General features: G+C 34.8%; 1 protein-coding gene across 10 annotated transcripts in view; it reads left to right on the forward strand.

Annotated features, from left to right (window-relative positions):
- Positions 1-19,163, forward strand: part of LOC149412336 (5'-AMP-activated protein kinase subunit gamma-1-like) — a 334,414-nt gene that overhangs the window by 176,008 nt on the left and 139,243 nt on the right. Inside the window, exon 1 of one of the 10 annotated variants that reach the window (XM_089645904.1) lies at positions 5,953-6,357. The exons of 6 other annotated variants lie outside the window; for them this stretch is intronic. The gene's annotated coding sequence lies outside the window, so the exon portion shown is untranslated. Of the gene's footprint in view, positions 1-5,952; positions 6,358-19,163 lie in introns of those variants that run through there. 3 more of the 10 variants (XM_089645905.1, XM_089645906.1, XM_089645907.1) reach the window with 3 other exon arrangements.

The raw sequence follows: 19,163 nt of genomic DNA on the forward strand, positions 1-19,163 counted from the left end.
AACCTTTTAAACGGTCGCAGCGCCACCACTTTTTTCTACCATTTAAAACATGTCATACTATATATAGGATGTTATATTATATTATTGTATTGTTGCGCCTTTCTGTAGTGGAATGATTTTTGATGCTACCTACCAAGGCCACCGTTCTCAGTGTTCTCACCACTATTGTAGGTAATGGTTAATGGCTTTAGGCAATATCTACTAAGAGCTGTCTGTGGTCAGCGTGCCTCAATAAAGGGTTAATCTAATTATAATTAGTTAATTAGATGAGCGACTAGAGTAAGTACAACATACAAACTGATACAGAAGGAAACACGAATATAACGTCTGCCTTCTTTTGAATGAGTATTAAAAATAACAAAAAATCCAACAATGATAAACATAAGGTAACTTTTAAGGTAAGTTAGAAGAATTTATGTAAGGAAGTACTTTTCATGCCTATAGTTATTTTCAAGTACTTGTGGAATTTTTTAGGGTTGAAGATTAGGTAGATAACTTTTTCTTAGACTGTGTATTTTTGCTTTATGTGCTTCGTTTGTAGTAATTTAGATATATTATACGTAAGCCAATATTGTGAAATTTATTCTTTCTATCAAAATGTATGATTTTTTTGCATATTTTCACCTAAATAAACGTCAAAACATTAATTCTTGAACCTCGGTGAGTTAGTATAATTAAGTACCTACTTTAGTAATGTTAAATTATGTAAGTACTACTACGACGTAGGTCGATACCTATCTCATAGGTAGATGACAATTTCATTACTGCTACAATTACATATCACAATGTTGACATTGTACATATCTTACAAAAATAATAATATTTTGTTCTCAGGGCCTTACATACTGTTAAACTATAAATAACCATTAATGCATGGTAAATAATTGTTTATCAGTGGTATAAAATTACAAATACTTTTATTAGTAAGGAGGATAAAATATAAACGTATTAGCTAGCTGAAGTCCCCGGCGTTACCCGTGCTTACACAGAGTTTTTCTAAATCAGACTTAGACATTAACCTTACTCTAATTTTGAAAGGGAAATATGTAAATTTTCATCAATCTCGGAATAAAACTGTAGTTTTGCATAAAAATCAAATTAATGCCCCTCGCCCGGTGTTCGGCTGCCCGCTGACCGCCACAGACAATCTTCTTAATACATATGAATTATTTAACTTCTGCGTTTCACAATATTTTTTTTGCATTTTTCAATCACGAAAAGGGTATTCTGATTACCTTATCTCGTCGCGTCTCGGAAGTACGATCTGTTAGACATAAATTTCGAATATTTTGACGAGTAAATTGTAATAAAATAGATCATTGAAGATATGTATTATATATTTGTACAGCGCCCTAGAGGTGATTTTGCACAAAAACGGCTCCGTACAAGTCATCAAAATATTATTATTATTATTACAACTAACCGAGTTCCGGCAACTTCTAGCCGATTGCTGTGTCGTATGCAGCGCCGCACACTGGGTCGAATTATTAATTTACGACGCCAAAAATATTTTTATTTGATTATTTGATTTAACTAAGAAAATCTTTCAGAAATATATCTAATCAGGGTTTGTTGGGGTATTGTAGTATTCTAATTTAAAATATAGATTTTATATTAAATTATTTCTGTATTTTGGATTTGTGAGATAGGTAAATAATAGTAACGATTCAAGTGAAAAATGACTATAACTTGTAAAACTGTTAATTTTTTAACATTGTGGTTTTTTCCTCTGAATCTTCATTACCTTTAGACCGGGGTCGCTAAGACTACCTGACAAGAATGCGTTTGATTTAACAAAGCAGTGGAGGGCACTATATTTAAAGTTTTTATATAACTTGTAAGTTATTTTTCAACTAGTAATAACAATAATACGTTTAACTTTCATATATTACTCATCGTATATTTTTTCGAACAAGTGAGAATATGTCATGGAATTCGGTGGAATTTTTTTAAAACTATATTGTATCCACATTAAGCTTAAAATGATTACATGAGATTGAAATAAATACCTGATGCTTCAATATCCATGTTGAAAATTTTCTGATTTTAAAATTGGGAAAATAGGACGAAATTAGTTCCCCGTCAATGAATAAGGTGCAACTGCAATATTGGCCGAGTGAAAAAATGGTTGCGTTCACAAAATAAATTCTCGCTGTTCATTTTGAACTGGTTAATAGATAACGTTTCAAATGTATTTTTGATTAGTTTGAAGACAATGCTTTTACCTATTTGTGGCGCCGTACTTTCTTCAGCCGTCCTTACGTGCGCCGGTGCCACAGACATATGAATTAATAGACGAGAAGATAATGGCGAGGGGTAATATCAACTGTTGAAGAACGAAGGGGGTGAAGCTGACTGTGATTCGTCAATAAATCAATCTGACAGTAAATAGGCATCTCGCATTATAATATCACCATTTACTTCTTAAAAGTAAAATCTGCTTTTGAATGAATAGACATTTTTACATGGGAGCGCAAATTACTCGCCACGTTATGAACTAATTTGCGAAGTCCAAATTCGGCAAAGTAAATTTCTTCTGTTTGCAGAGTCGTAGTTAGTTTCAGAGTATTTAGTTAAGACACTTTTACAAATGTTTCATAATTTACTTACCCCAGTAAACAACGATGAGCACACTTGAGAATCGCTACATTGTGATGTGATAGTATATGTTTCTAAAACTGATCCATATAATACGGTGTGAATAAGCTTAAAATAGAGTAAAATAATGCTTACTTATGGAATGTAATACGACAATTGGGTTTATTCTCTTTTTCACATCTATTTTTACAAGTTTTCATATCACAAGTCAACATTTTGCCGTGTTATTTCGTAAAATGAACCGATGATGCCTCGACCATAGTTCGCACAAGAATGATGACGTCACGTTTTCAAATTTCACTTGAGGCCATACGCGAGCCCAGCCGGCTCCAATGGAACCGGTATGGGGATTGGGGATAATACGCTTTTAATCACTTAGGGCAGGTCTACTAATATTCATATGTCTATGGCCGGTGCGGTATACCGGCAGTTGTAGGCAGTTTTTTAAAAGTTTTTAGTAAGTATTGAAGACACCTAGCGCGCTAGCAGCAGCAGACCCGCGTTGGCGTAGAATGGCGGCACGTTACACTGACACGACTTTTAGTATTATTTTTGTACAAAATAAATTGTAGTTCTATTTGAAAATATAATATTTTTTTCAAATAATCTATGTAAACAAAAGTTTAAATGTTCGTTTGATCAAAATCAGAAATCTCCGAAAGTTCTTCATTGATTGCTTTGAAATTTTGACACAACTTTGCATTCAAATACGCGTGTATTTTTATATAGCTTTATTATACAGATGTCACCTGTGACTTTTAAAAACATGCTTGATTGTAAAAACAGCGCCGTCTGTTGGACAAACTTTGCTTTTAAAAATAAATATAAAACGTAAAAGCTATCTGCACAGACAGCCTTAGCTACATCAACGCGTGGCGGGGATCAGCTAGTTAATAATATAATAATTTGAAACTAACTTATGTCGCCAACAATGTAAATAAAATGGTCTCCATACAGGCCAATTCAATTGATTAACTGTGAAAGAAAGAGTTTTTCTATTTGAAAATGTTAAAAGTGCGAGATAATTTTTACCTTAGTTCGGGCAAACCAACGCGGCATTTCATCAGCTTATCTCTTTAGCAGTGTTTACAATCGTGTTTCAGAATATAGTATAATATTAAATTTATATTTTTATTCCTTATCTACTATTTTCCATCTTGCATAGTAAAGTTTTGTTAATGTGTTGTGCACGTTTAGACGTTATTTGTCTTAAAAATATATAAACATGTGAAAGGCCACGTATAAAAGTACATACATAACATTGTAGACTGAATACTGTAGAGATGTGATTCCTGAGGCGTATGTGTGGTAGAACCATGTATGATTGTGTAATGTGGAGATTCGCAAAAAAATGCAAGGCTGATGTAAGCGTAACGAGTAAGATTAAGAAAGGGACGCTTTGCTGGTTTGTGCATGTTGGGCATAAGAAATTATTGTAACGAGAATACATGACGCGAATATGAATGGTAGAAGAAGTAGGGAACGCCCGAGGAAGATCTGCAAAGTTCAGGTGAAACAGATACTTGAGTCAGGCCGAGTCACAATAACAGAAGATATATGTATTGTATGAGATGATGTGTGAATGTGAATGAAGCAAAGAGTGTGTGCCAAGGCTTTGCAGTTATATGTTGTGTGGCGGTCCGACCTCTCTGCCTGATGAGACGGTGTGATGGTTAGTTTTTAGTTTAAATAAGTATAATTGTCCATTCTGTGCGTATAATTTGTGCCGAGTGGTACAAAATGAATAGCAATTTCGATAATGTTTTTTGAGATGGCGTTTAGTTTGTTTTGTGACCAGATGCGAATAGATACCAGGTTCGGGAACCTGCTTCTCAACAATCTCAATTCTTGCCTTTTCTTCCTCATTTACTGCTTTCTGGGGCTCTATTCCTGAATCGAGGGCGCTCGTAATCGCCGTCGAAAGTACGTACGTTGGTCGTCGTTGCAATTCCCGAAATTGGTCGAAGGTACATACTTCGACGCCAAACGTCAAAAGTCATTCCACACGACAACTACTGGGTGTAACCAGTAGAAACAGGGCAGCGAGTGGTAGGTTGTTGGCGTTTCTATGGAATTGGCTGTCAAAATTTAGTCTAGCTGTCAATTTTTGTTTTACCGCGCGGATTCCGCAAATGTAAAAGTGGGTGAAAAATTCCCACTTACTAAGTCTTTATCGGAGCTTACAAGCTCAATTAAGAGTTGCTTTTGGCAATTTGTAATATGTCCCGCAGCCATTTCTGTTTTGAATAACGAATAACTGTCGTCTGTTTGACAGTCACACCATAGAAATCCCAAAAACATCAGAAACATAGACAATATTCACAGGGGTGCCAATATAATCATCTCTTCTACCAACTTCGACCGTTCGACGCTCAAGAATACGTAAAATTGAAACATTCGAAAAAGTTAGTCGCGACGACTAGTAGTTTTTCACTCGAAGACGGCGCAGACGAAAACGATTGATCGTTTAATTCCAGAATCGCAGGCCTGTACAGTAGTCTCCAAATAAAAAAGCAATTTTTTAAAAATATATGTTTTTTTCTTGTCTAACAATATTCATTGCTTCAATGTTATCTGATGGTTTGAGAAGCCTTATAAATAGCGATATTTAAAGGTTTCTCATACATACCAAGTTATTATGAGAATGTCGCTAAGACTATAGGGTTAAGTTGTTGAATACGAGATTAAACAATTACAAAATTCAAGTGAATGCAATGATCCTTTTTTCGTCATCCCGCTTACACTTTGAGAATAGCGCTCATTTGAACTCACAAAAATGTTAAAAAAAAAAACATGTTGCCGTTAACTCTTTCAATACCAGAGTACTTCCTGAGGAACACGAAGAAAAAAATGATCTCTTGATTTTTTTTTAACAAATATCTCGTACTTTGCGTATCGCTTGGTTGCAATTTTTATTCCAGCGACAGATACTGTAAATGGTGACCGGATAAATCATCATAATGATAATTCATCACATCTTTAAAAATTTGTATAAAGTCATGGAAAGTGATGAAACAAAAACTTTATTAACTGGGTTAAGTAGGTTAGGTTAGGTTTTTTTTTCATAGTTATAATGACTTTATATCACTTTTCAAAGATGTGTTGAATTGTCGGTGTGATGATTTGTCATGGAACCATAAATTAGCCAAATATTATTATTATTATGATGGGAAACAAAAGTTCGGTGCTGAAAGGGTTAACTGTCTGCTTTTGGGATTTGGGAGAGTCAATAGTTAGTAGTAGTGTAGTAGAGAGAGGAGCCGTAGTACAGCGTATAGCGCCCCAGTCCCCGCGCCCGGCGTTGGCGGCTCTTTCCTTGTGTTGCGCCATTGTCGAGTCGCCCGTTGGCCTGTTCGCACGGAACCCGCTTCGCTCCGGGCCACCTGCCGATTGATCCGTTCCAACTCAGTCTGTTGTTGTTGTGGGTTCGTCACCAATATTAAATAATCGTAAAGACACGTGTTTTTGTTTACTCCGGCGCGGCTGTGTGCATCGTTTAACATTGCGTGTTTGAATGTTTTGTGTCACAAAATCACGTAAAAACACAGCTTTTTTGTGTGTTGTGTGTTTCAAAATAAAGTAATTCCGAGTGATTTTACGGTATTACCAAGTTATTGCTAGTGGTTTTACAGTATTACAAAGTTATTGCTTGTGATTTGAAGTATTCCAACGTTATTCCCTGTCATACAAAGCAGTGTTTACTTTGTATTACGTGAGTGTCGGTATATTCTAACTGGAAATGTTATCCATTCATGTGAGGTGAATGCTCATTTCTTGTTTAATGTGAATATAATCAAGTTTTTATTGATAAGTTATTCAACAAAAAAACGTATTTTGAAGTTGGTTTTTAAATGCGTTTGGTTGTTTTACTATGTGTGATGATAACGAATTATCAGTATTTAATGTACAGCATTTTCGTACTTATGACACATTTAATTGAATCCCCCTTTAATTCATAAATTTTACATATACGTACAATACTTACAAATAATAATAACGACTCAACAAAGTAGCTAGTTTCCTTTAGATATGTAAGTGAAAGTGAAACGAAACGACTACAAAATAATGTTTCACATTCATCATCCACGATGATTAGTCCCATGCCCTCGCTGTGGGTTATCGAACCGCTCTCTCGGCCAGCCATCGTGTTCATTGTTAGAACAATGTTTAAATCCAGTAAATACAAACACTAGCAGAGAGCGCGAGTTGTAAAACGGTCTAAATACCGAATATGCGGGCGATAACAAAAACGAGGAGTGTCGATATAAATATAGCTGCCTAGTACACTGTGTGTGGTGTTCTGTATAAATATTCCCATCCCTTTAGCGGTGTGGGTGTGTAGTATTGCGTAGGGCTTGCAAGGACCTACGCGCATGCGTTATCCTGCCCTACAGGCCCTACCTACCCCACCCCTCAGCCCTTAGCTCTTCAACCCAAAGCTGCCCCGGAGGGTGGTTAGGCGCGCGGAATTTCGATACCAAACCTCACGCAATTCTTACTAACCAGACTCGCTCGTTTTGTATGTTTCAAACAATTTAGACGCCTTATTTTACAATCTGTGAAATGAGAAACTATTGTCAGGAATCCTGGAGCAATTTCGAACAGTGATAATAATATTTGTATTGCGATGTTTTGGCAAAAAGTACACGCGAGGGCGTAAGCAAATTAACATTAAACAATTAATGCGATGCCATAAGTAGTAATGCAAAATCATGTGTTTTTGGTTTGAAAATTTGGTCGCCTAGAAATGTTTCAGATGCTTTAATTACATGCTGCGAGTAGAATACATCTTGGCCTTCGAAATAATCGAGTATTTTTTAGGTAAGTCTTTTTATAAGCCCAGAAAAAATAATATATAAGGCCTATGAAAACTCTTTAAAGTTCAAAATCTCCTACTTACGAACCCATTTTCGGTTATGATTTTATTGTATAATGTGGCAAATAAATTTATCTATAAAATGATCGAAAAAAAATTAAATATTTATGCCTGAACATCCACAAAATAAAATAAAAGGCACTTTTTGGCCATGTTTTTTTCTTGCATAAATCAAAACAGGCGGATGGTGTTAAGCGGGAATTTAAACCTTATGGCCATCTATTTAAGGGTTATTATTGATAGCGGCTCAATTAAAAATATTACACGACGTAGTGCATCGCCTTAAAATAAATCTTTATTATCTTAACTCGATACTAATTCCTTACCCTCTCTAACCATGATGATTTAACAATTACACTACTAAATAAATTAATTCGTGCAATTTTTTTTAGTAGGTATGTATTTATAATTTTTTACTTTCGTGATACCTACAGATTTTTATCACACTTCCCAGAAATCGTGATTTACTAAACTTGTATGTTTACATTGTTCACACTGGTGTTTTTTATTTACGGGAAAAGTAACGGCTAAGTATTAAAGGAATAGTAAAGCTAGGTGAAATATCACTAAATTGCGCTCTATGAATGTAATATTATAATTATACCTACGCATAAACGTTTACAGATGTCAGTAAACCTCTCAAATTGAAAGACCCTCAATTTTTTCGAATGGGTCCAAACTCGTAAACTGCAATTAGAAATGCAATGTGAAAGCACCGGAGTTTATATTTTTAGCCAAAGGTCGCAGTTATCTATTGGAAACAATAGTATGGCCGTCTGAATTCTCTGAATGCAACTTGGTGAGCGCTTTCAGATTGTATCCACTTTAAATTAAAATTTTCGTATCATAAAATATTGAAATATCTCGGGGAATCTATTAAAATCAAACCTTTTTTTCTCTTTAACTCTGTGTCTCAATGTCTCCCTCTACTGGTCTCTCCCGATCGCTCTGCCACACAGTTGGTGAGCTAATGCCTCCGCAGCCAAGGCCTGGACAAACCTCATCCCATGAAGACACACACCTGATTCGCCAAACAATGCGAACCACTTGGGGCCACCAATAGCAGAGGTGTTGGTTATCTGATGAATGGTTCTCGGCGCGGCGGTATACATGTCCGCCTCCCAAACTGTAAACTGTTTGGGTTGTTTCAAACTTTCGTCAAATTTGATGACTATAAAATCGACCATCTGTGCCTTATAAATTTAAAAAAAAATTGAACGATTAATCCCGTTAATCGCCAATTCTGTTGATCAAATTGGATGATCTGTCAAGCAGAACATAATATGAAGTTGTTGTGCGTGTCAGCTGATCACAATTTGTTCGAAAGTTTAAACGAAGCGATAGTGGGTGCACGATAACGGGGACCGATTAAATGTTAATCATTTCAAAATGGCACTGACCGTAGATTTGATGGTCATCAAATATGAAGGTTTTAAAAAAAAACTAAACTAACCTTTTGTTATTACAAATCGCATTGGGTTGTCAGTATCACACAAGCCGAGTTTAAAAAGCAACCTAAATATCGGCCATAAATCTAGTTCGTCCACTGACCTAAAAAGGCCACACTGTGGGGTATCGGGATTGTCCCGAGCTGGGCTGCATGTGAGCCGCGCCCCCGCCAGTGCCAGACGTCACGTAGCCCTCTTTCCCCCTTTCCTCGTCAAAAGGCTCCACCCTCTTCCAGTATATTTTTCCTAACCCACTTCTAATGCTGGACATTTTCGATGAAGTGTCTCGCAGCAGCTTTGTGGCTTAATTAGTAAATTTCATAACAGCATAAAAGTTATGTGATGCATGCGAATAATTGTGTTATGCGAAACAATATGCTTACAACGAAGATTTTCCACTTTTATCTTTAGTGGTCAACAATCAAGAACTCCCTTATATTTATCTAATCTGAAAGGAGCAACTACTAAGGTGATAATAATAGCAAAATTTTATGCCACCATCTTTGTCAAGTATTATCTCTCCAGGGTTCATAGCCAGAAAATAACCAAAAACTTTTGCTACAATTCATTTTAAAATCCTTTTAAAATACTTTTACATATAATGTGTTCGGGTGCTGAAATTATTATAACTTCATAATGAGGGCTAATGATAATATTACATTATGAATTCTTCAAAGGTACCGACATTCCCGTCACAATCTTTTAGCACGTCGAACAAATTACCGTTTTATGTTTAATATCATCGAATGATTGAGACAAATTTATAGTGGTCGTCCACAGATGAGACGGGGTGACGACGTAAAAAGAACTGCCGGCTTTGGATGGTTGAGAGCTGCCAAGAATCGGAAAAAACGGAGAAAAATCGAGGTTTGGCCGAAGTGGGAAGTTGGCTTATTGTGTTGGAATCTTCCCTACAAATTCCAGACACCATGTATTTAGTTTGTTCAATGTCTCCGGGTAGGAACAGCCTTATGTCGTTGTTTTCCTGAAAATGTTTTTGTTTATGTTATTTTATTAAAGTTTTGTTTGTATTAGCCGCTCTCGAGTGGCGTGGTCCAATATAACTTGTTTATGAGGGGTTTTAGTAAGAAACCACAGAATATGCCTTTATTGAAAAAAATCTTCTTTGATTTTATCCATATGATAAGTTCAACAACTTCTCTATTTTGTAAATTTGCATATTTGTTTACCTACAGTCAGTAAAAAATAAAGCCACTATATTTCGTTTGACGCGATTCAATTACTTTGCAACTTTTATAACGTGAACCTATACTTATGTATAGAATTTCAGGTATACATTGAAATTGGTAAACTATAATTTCCTCAGTCTCGTTGTATGCATTCTTTTTGAAACCGAAATCGAAGGAAAATTGCGCACCGACAACCGAAATTAGTAAATTTGATACTATTCCTATTTGCTAAATTTTAAAGTTGTAGGTAGATACCTCAGAGGGATGTAGTGTCGTCCTGGTGAAAGACCAATCAGCAAAAATCAGCTCCAATTTTGAAAATTACACTTAAATTCAATGCAAATTCTAGTTCATTGAACCAGAGTTAATCAGCCAGACAGACCCCCAACCGAAATAAAAAAAATAACGATGACATCAATAAAAAAAAGTTTTAAAGTGCTTTATCAAATTTACAAAACATTTTAGGGATTTCGGTTTTTCGGTTTTATTTCAAGAGAAATAATGTGTTATTTTTTAAAGAGTGGGTTTAGGAACTGCCGGGGATTCGTAGAGAACTGATAATGGGAAATAGCGACATTTTGAAGCACGAAGGAATTTTTCCAGATAGATCGAGTTATTTGACAGTTTGTTTTTAGAGACAAAGCTGATATAATATATGAAGAGACAAACAACAGAGATTGGCTACTTCACTAATATTGACATTTTATTATTTGAGGAGATAAAGTGGAGGAAAATGAAATACCATCGCTGTGTTTTTCTTTACACGAATTTAATTTATAAAACTAGGCATCGTGTTGGGTATCGCAGCGAATGCTGATGAAAACACTGTAGTCACACAGATTCATTGCTTACATACAGCATGTTTCAAATGTGTTATTCTTATTAAATTGGAAGAAAGTTCTATTTGAATAGGTAGTTCTATTTCTATTATCGGAGTGCCGCGCAAGAAGACTTGGGCATCCCCAATCGGGTATGTTGTGAGGTTGAAGGTAGTGGGGAGGGGAAGGAAATAGTTAAAGGCTATAAATGACGGCCGGCATAGTCCAGTGGTAACGCATTGGACTGCCATTCCGAAGGTCGCGGGTTCGAACCCGGCGTGCGCAAATAAATTTTATTTGATTGATTTGTGTTATTTCACAATTAATTAATTAAAATAATATATAGTATATTTGCGGCACGTTCCAGAGTGGAAGATACTACCAGTATCGCCCTGGTGTAAGACCACCATTCAGAATTGAAACGTTGCTCCAAATGGCTTTAGCCGTGTTTAGTGACTAGATCTGAATAGCCAGGTACTGCCCCACCTTCCTCTTTCCCTTCCCCACTTACCTTCAGCCTCACAACATCCCCCAATTGGGGATGCCATAGTCTCACTGGCTCCAGACGGGAGCAGTTGGGACTCTTGTGAGGTATTAACTATAAAAAAAAAAAATATATATATATAACACACTCTGAAGTCCCCCAAATATACGTTGAGACAACGCCAACATGTGAATACTGTTCGCAGGTTGGCATCAAGATCCTTTAGGCAGACGACACATTGCGCTATACGCATCATAGCTTGGCCTATTTTAGCATATCGCTCGCCATACACTACCTATGGGAATGTATGGCGAGCGATATGCTGAAATAGACCAAGCCACGAGAATATAGCGTGGTCTGTCACAGGCATTAATGTGTGCACGAAAAGCCGACAATAATCCGGTTGGAGGGCCGACCGCGACGCGACGCGGCCAATATACGCCAAGTGGACAAGTACGAGTTGTAAATTCGGTGGCCCAACGTGTACTGGCAGTATTAAACTTTTCGAATATTTAAAATCGATTAAAGTATAGGTATGCACACTTGTCACTATTTCGCTAAAATAGATAGGCGTAATCAATATAAAACGATGTTTCTCAGTGATGTTTCGCTAGGAAATCACTATAGGAAGTATATATTATATAAATATGCACCAAGACATACGATTATCAGTAGGTGTGTGTTGGTCAACACGATTGTAATTGTGCGACCTGTACTTTACTGTATTCAATAAAGACGCACCGCTCATAGTAACGTTGTAACCTATCCTTCTTGTGAAAGAAAGCTTAAAGCAACGCCTTCAGCAGCAGGACCAAAATCTAATATGCGTGCAATGGTTCGTTGTAAATGCTCGTCATGTAGACGTGAATAAGTTAAAAGATATAAACCTGACAACGAATCTAATGATCATTGAAAACTTTTGGATTTCTATCGGAAGTTGTCAACGGGCCGAAACAACAAAGAAGTGATAGATGATTTACAAATCGTTTCAGGTGGTTTACGCCAGTTGAGTGTATTCTGCTTTGGGGCGGTATATGGCTAGATGCGGAACCACATGCTATCAAACCTGTTTCCTTCGTCAAGAGCACGCTGTCACGTCACCAGAAACGTGTTTCTATTGGCTTGGCTATCGCATTTGATTCCATTTCTCAGATCCGATATACGTGCTTAACTATTTATACATTTGCTCATATTACAAACAAAAACATCAAAAAAATCAGCCCGTGAAAACAAAGATTATTTTTATTAAAACATGTAATTTAAAAAATATATACATTTATATATTTTAGTTGGTCGGAGGTTTGAACCTTTCTCCGCAGGGATTGGTTTTTAACTGATGTGAACTTTTAAAATGTCTTTAAAGCTTTATTTTTTTGGTTTGTTTGACGATTGAATCTTCCTCCCCAGGGACTGGAGTCAACCCGCTAACAACTAGGCCAAATCCCGATTGGGTAGTTTCATATATTTTTACTGTATTTTATGACTTCTGTAATGTCATACAATTTCAGAGACATGTGTAAATGTCCGCATGTGTAGATATGCGTGATTGCCACTGGTTGATAGAATGCATTGTCGAGTCATTTACGAAAAAAAAGAAATTCATATAAATGTGTAATATGTGTAATGTGATAACTATATTGTATTTGTATTTTGTACCTTGTGTGGTATTCTCAAATATATCATGAAAAATACTGATTTGGATTTTGTCTTTCTTTGAGTGATTATAACTCTGATTCAATGAACTCGGATTTGAATTGAATTGAAGTGTCATTTTTAAAATTTTTAACTGATAATGTGAAGAATTCAGAGAACCGATAAAGTTATTAGTACTTACTTAAAAATGAGTACATATTCGTGAATATTTTTTTGCAGCACTTGTTCTGATGTGTTCTTTAAGTAAACTTTCTTCTTCACATATCCTGCAATTATAACAATCCGTGATTATTGACGGGTATGTGCTAGTATATATTATACAAAAGTCACCGTTAAAATAATTTCTATTTTCCGAATGCTCATTTTTTCCTTTAATGGTACATAATTTGATTCGTATAATTAAGTTGATCGAGACGGGAAATCTTCACGAAAAAAGGACAAAGTAAAAATGAGGAAGTTAACATTAATTTTGCATCACCAATGGAATTTTTAAGTGCTTTTGAACTGCTTATTTCTTTCGGGTAAACTTCGGTTTATGGGCGAAATTCCTAAAAAATAAAACTAGTTATTTTTATACTAACTTTGGGCCGGGGAATCCGAATCTGGAAGAATTACGTCGCGGCAAGCAATATTAACTGAATTACACGACTTTAAAACTTCGACGCACAAACAATTTAACTGGCCATTTTGAACGCTTTCTGACAATAAAACTAGTTATCTTTATACATCTTTATACTAACTTTGGGCCGGGGAATCCGAATCCGAAAGAATTAGGTTGGGGCAAGCAATATAAACTGAAATACACGACTTAAAAATTTTCGATGCAGAACAAAATACAATACCCCATTTTCGACACGTTGTTGACAATAAAATCCATAGAAAAATAACCAAAGATATATCACCATATAAAATTAAGTGTTGCTAGTAAGCAATAATATCAATAACGTAAAATAACATGTTAATAATTTCAGTAATATTTCTTATTCAAACAGTTAGATTTAGGTTTATTATCACGAAAGGTGAGTTTTTATGTCGGGGGAGACGAATAAATATGCATTTTATATTTTAATTTTCCTAACATTTTTTCCTTTCTTTCTGCGCTAAACCATCCTAATAATGACATATTAATATTTTCCCGATGATATTGATGTTTTTTGTTTTGTTTGTTTGTGTCATCTGAGCGTAGGTACGTAATATGATATTTACGTAGCTACTGTACACTCTTCCAAATAATAATGTGCTTACTAAAAATTGACTGACAAAAACACATTGTTAGCAAGTACCTACACGCATGGGAGTACATTTTGTACTCAGTCATTTATCATCTCGGTTCCAAAGTTCCAACGTGTCTATCAACCCACTAATTCACATTCGTTATTGAATATCAGAAAACGTTTTTACACATTATTTTGCAGATACGTATGTGTGTACTTACTCACTCGTAGGATAATGATATTTACCGACATTACCATTTTGGTACATACTACCTACACGCATGATAGGAAATTTTGTACATAGCCATTTATCATCTCGGTTCCAAAGTGCCAACAAATCTATCAACCTACTGACTCACAGTAGTTATTGAATTTTAAGAATACATTATTTACATATTGTTTTGAATATATGAACCGATGTACCTACTTGCTTACTCGTTATTTGTTAACATTATAAACAATTATAATGTTGACAAATTATTAAAAGCAATCGCCTTCAACTCGCCCGAAATATCCATACAAATTGAAAATATCTCCCGAGCAAATATAAATGCCGCCGACGGGAATCGAACCCGCACCTTCTGATTGCCGGGCAGGTGCTCTGAACCACTAAGCTAAGTCGGCTTATTCCCAACCCGCCAAATAATTCAATATGTTCTAATATTTCAGTCAACAATTATTGCTTATTATATTATTATTATTGTATGTATATATATAAGAACTCTGCATTTCAAAGGTCTTTCAAAGGACTTTCTTTTGTATTGATAAAAAAGAGAACCGTGCTTTTCGCTTTGCTTCTCTTAGACTTAGACACCCTTCGTCGTTCCTGTTCATCAAACAATAAAAGCTTATTTTATTATCCATATCATACTTTCTAGGTCCGGCGCTAATTTGGCTGTGGAATTGTTCAGTATCGATCAACAATCATTATCATTATCTTCGTCGTTGGTTTCTTTCTCTACAAGAACAGTATTTTCTTTCTTTTTTCATCGGCAAAATAAGTTTTTCTACAAGATAATCCCAATCATGATTGGAAAATTAGAATTCACGGCAGAAACCACGGAGGACATTGTGTTATACACGGTTAAAATAACTTAGTCGTTCCGCTCTAAATTAAATAATCAATGATATTATTTAAATAAAAAATGTTAAAATCATATTTCATTGAAATGTGTATACTAATCGAATTTTTGAGAAAAATGTCTTCGTTTTACGAAGTAAAATACATTTGTATGTAAAGTGAAATGAAATGTAATAAATAAAAATAATATCTCCCCCAGGCTTTTCGAGATTGTTCAACGCAGAAAATGCCTTCGTTTAATATTTATTTAAGTAAAATAATCTTTTATTGAAGGTAACCTCAAGTCAAAATCGAAACTTCGTACCTGCATAAATAATTTTATTTAACTGAGTCAAATATATCTACATCCGGAGTTGCGCATCCGCATCTTGTTAAATTGATTAATCATTCTGCATATTTGCGAAATAATTCTGTGATCTTGATATAATACTCTTGTAAAAACAGTTATTAATTATGAGTTAGTTACACATTCAAATAGTTATATCTATTTGCTTTTGCACAACTCTTGCCGCTCACAAATCAATAATTTACACTTGCTGTTCTATGTCGCGGTAAATAGTTATTTTAAAGTCTATTTGCAAAACCTCTGTGAAAGAGATTCCCCTTCTCAGTTCATGGTTTACCATTGTTCATTGGCTTCTGAGTCTCGGAGCGTGGCTCAAGGTTGATCTCTTTGGGTTCAATATTCATAGGTTACTAAATGGTAATGATTGTAAAATAAAGTTAATATTCTGTTCATTATGAGACGGTAAGACTTAAACCGATAGGTTTTTTTGTCCTGGCGTAGGTATAATACAGACAAAAACACACATAATACGGTGTCAAGATATATAGTTATATTGAATGTCTATGTTTTTACTTATCTACTATTTCGTAATATCCTTTAATTTAGTATCGTTTTGTAAGATAATTCATTGAATTCAATATTTTAACGTTATCGCTCTTTCGTGTATCTATGAATTTTATTACTGTTACAACTTATTCCATTTTCGGTATTCGATTTAAGACCAAACTAGTAATATATATGGCGTACATATATGTAAACTGATGGGCATATGTAAAAATAATTTTATTTTGTTGCTGATTTAAATGAAGACAACAAGTTTACTTTTCTTTTTATCTTGACGCACATGGCAAAATGAAAAGGTTTTGGTACAATGTATCCACTTGGAAGATTACCTTACTCGGATTGCAATTTCTGTAAGTTTCTGCCCATTAAAGTACGTATGTCAATCACGTGAGAGATCATAGTTTAGTCATTATTTCCAACAATAATCGATGCATTGATGTGGCGATTAAACTATGCGCCACTGTTCTCTCCTATTGTAAGAATAAATAAATGAGTTTCAGTGGTTAACCTTGATCATACTTGAGAAGTGTTCACAGAGACAAATATCTACTAAACTCTTATTTTCGTGGCACTGATTTAAATGAATAATCAATCGGATTCAATATTTTACGGTAATCTTTAAATGCACACTCAATTAACTGTTTTAGACACGATGAATAACGATTTTTTTTTATTCATTTGTGAAAAGCCATGTTTATTTTAAAAATATAGATATATTACATCATATTGGGAAAAAAAAACTTCATTTTAGTTCTAAAATATAATTATTGTTTTAAATAAAAATATAATTAATGCTTGCATTATCTTACCACGTTCCTACTTATACCTAAAAGTAATTATAAAAATAGCTTTTCAATACAAAAAATGCCAAAGTAATACCTAGGCAAAAGTTTTGGTAGGGAAACAGATTTCTTTTTATGTAACTAGGGGCCTATTCAGATACATTGAAATAAGATAATGATGGATCCTTTACATTATATACCTACATACCTAGTTATTTCACTTTTATGTGATGGAAGTATATAGATGTTTCATTTTGTGAAAATTTATATTTTTTATTACACACTAAGGAGGTAAAAGTATTGATTTTTTGAAAATCTGAATAGACACTTCGTAGATACCCACATAGAGAATAATTTTGCTTCTCAATTGAAAAATTATTATTATTATATGTAACACTAGATATAATTTTCTTACTTAGGTAACTACTTACTCCCCTTTTAACTTTATTATTTTCGACTGAACCGGTTTTTCCTTTCCACGGGCATCTTTAGATTGGTACATTTGAAACATTATCAAGGGTATTAATTATAACATTTAGGTCAGGGCTAAAAAACCTTGATTATATATGGAAATATATCTAACTACCCGTAGTTATTCAATTATGGATAATTAATCCCCAACAATGAACATTAAAAGAGAGACTGCAATGGTTAACAGGTAAATATCAGAAATCACCAACGCTTTATACAACATGATATATTGATTTGAAATGGTAAATAAAACCTCAGCTTATTAATCTTCATGGAATACATGCATTTTTTTTTAAATTCTGCTGACATGAACTTTAAATAATCATAACCTTATTACAGTAACTGTTGCACCCCATATTAATTTAATAAATTTAAAATTTTGGATTGACGTATTGACAATAGATATACGAAAATATGAAACGGAAGGAAGACTCAGAAAAAAAATATATATGATCGCGACAGAACTCTGAACTTCTAGTATGGGGTATTTTCACAAGTAGGTACCGTTAAAAATGTGCGGAAGATTAAAAAAATGCTTCCGATTATCGTACTAAAAATACGTCATTTAATATTTTCATTCGCTATTAAATGGGTGACAGATTATGCGTTAAGTTCAAAGCGTTTTAAATAACTCCATATTGCTCGCCATACAAACCAATACAGACCTGTCACCTTAAAAGGTGATGTGCTATAAGTGTGGGCGTGGCGACAATATGCGCTGTGATCTGCTAGCCAAGCTATATTTGAAAATTATACGACCCCCTCTCCTACCTACGGCAGGATAAGGAGTCAGAATAATTTACAGAGCACCGTAATTACGCGGCTGTCATCTGTCGAAGTGACAGCTCCCATACAAAGAACTTATATTCCGCGGCAGTTCCCCAATTGATCTGACCCCCCCTTCTGAGGAACATTATAGCGTAGGGCGTCAGTCCAACATATAATACGCACATGCCACGCCCAATTTATGCGCGTATAAAATAGCGCAATATGTCTAAGGCTTTATTGATTTTAAAAACGATCTAATACTGTTCATTCCGAACGGTTTCAACTGGCTACAACGCCATTATGACGTAGAATAGGCAACTGACGACGTGTCCCATGCCCCATTTTAAATCGATCTAGAATATTTATTTGTTAGTATAAAAATAAAATAATAATGCATTCACAATCTTTTTTTTTTTCATTGATAAAAAATTAAGGAATTAAACGAGGTAGCTCAATTGGTACTCGCGGATAGACTTGGTCGCGACCGTATTTTTTTCTTTGTATCTTCTTCTGTTTTTATGTTCAATTAAAATATTTGTTAATATATGCAATAATTAATATTAAATAAATTGTTACATTGCTACGTGCATCATTACATGTATCGGTAATCCTAATAGTCTGTCTTAAGTTTGTTGATTGTGACCCCAATTGACCAACTATGACTCTCTTGTATATTCATAACAGTCACCACAACAACTCAGGAAGTTATTCAATATGCATACCCAATATTTAACAATGCTTATCTCAAATGATTCAGCAGTTAGTATTAGTTGCTCCATTTGCGTACGTGTCTAACCGTTCTTATTGCCGGAGATTTGTCAATAGAACTTTGGTTGCTTTCGCTTTTGCATTAATGAAATTTTAATTTATTTAACCTTATCTCTTTGATCGTTCACCTATCTCCACAGCAACTTGGTTATGCAGGGGCGT

Source organism: Hesperophylax consimilis, chromosome 23 (assembly GCF_061612785.1).
Source record: "Hesperophylax consimilis isolate HC1 chromosome 23, BYU_Hcon_1.0, whole genome shotgun sequence".
Classification (NCBI taxonomy): domain Eukaryota; kingdom Metazoa; phylum Arthropoda; class Insecta; order Trichoptera; family Limnephilidae; genus Hesperophylax; species Hesperophylax consimilis.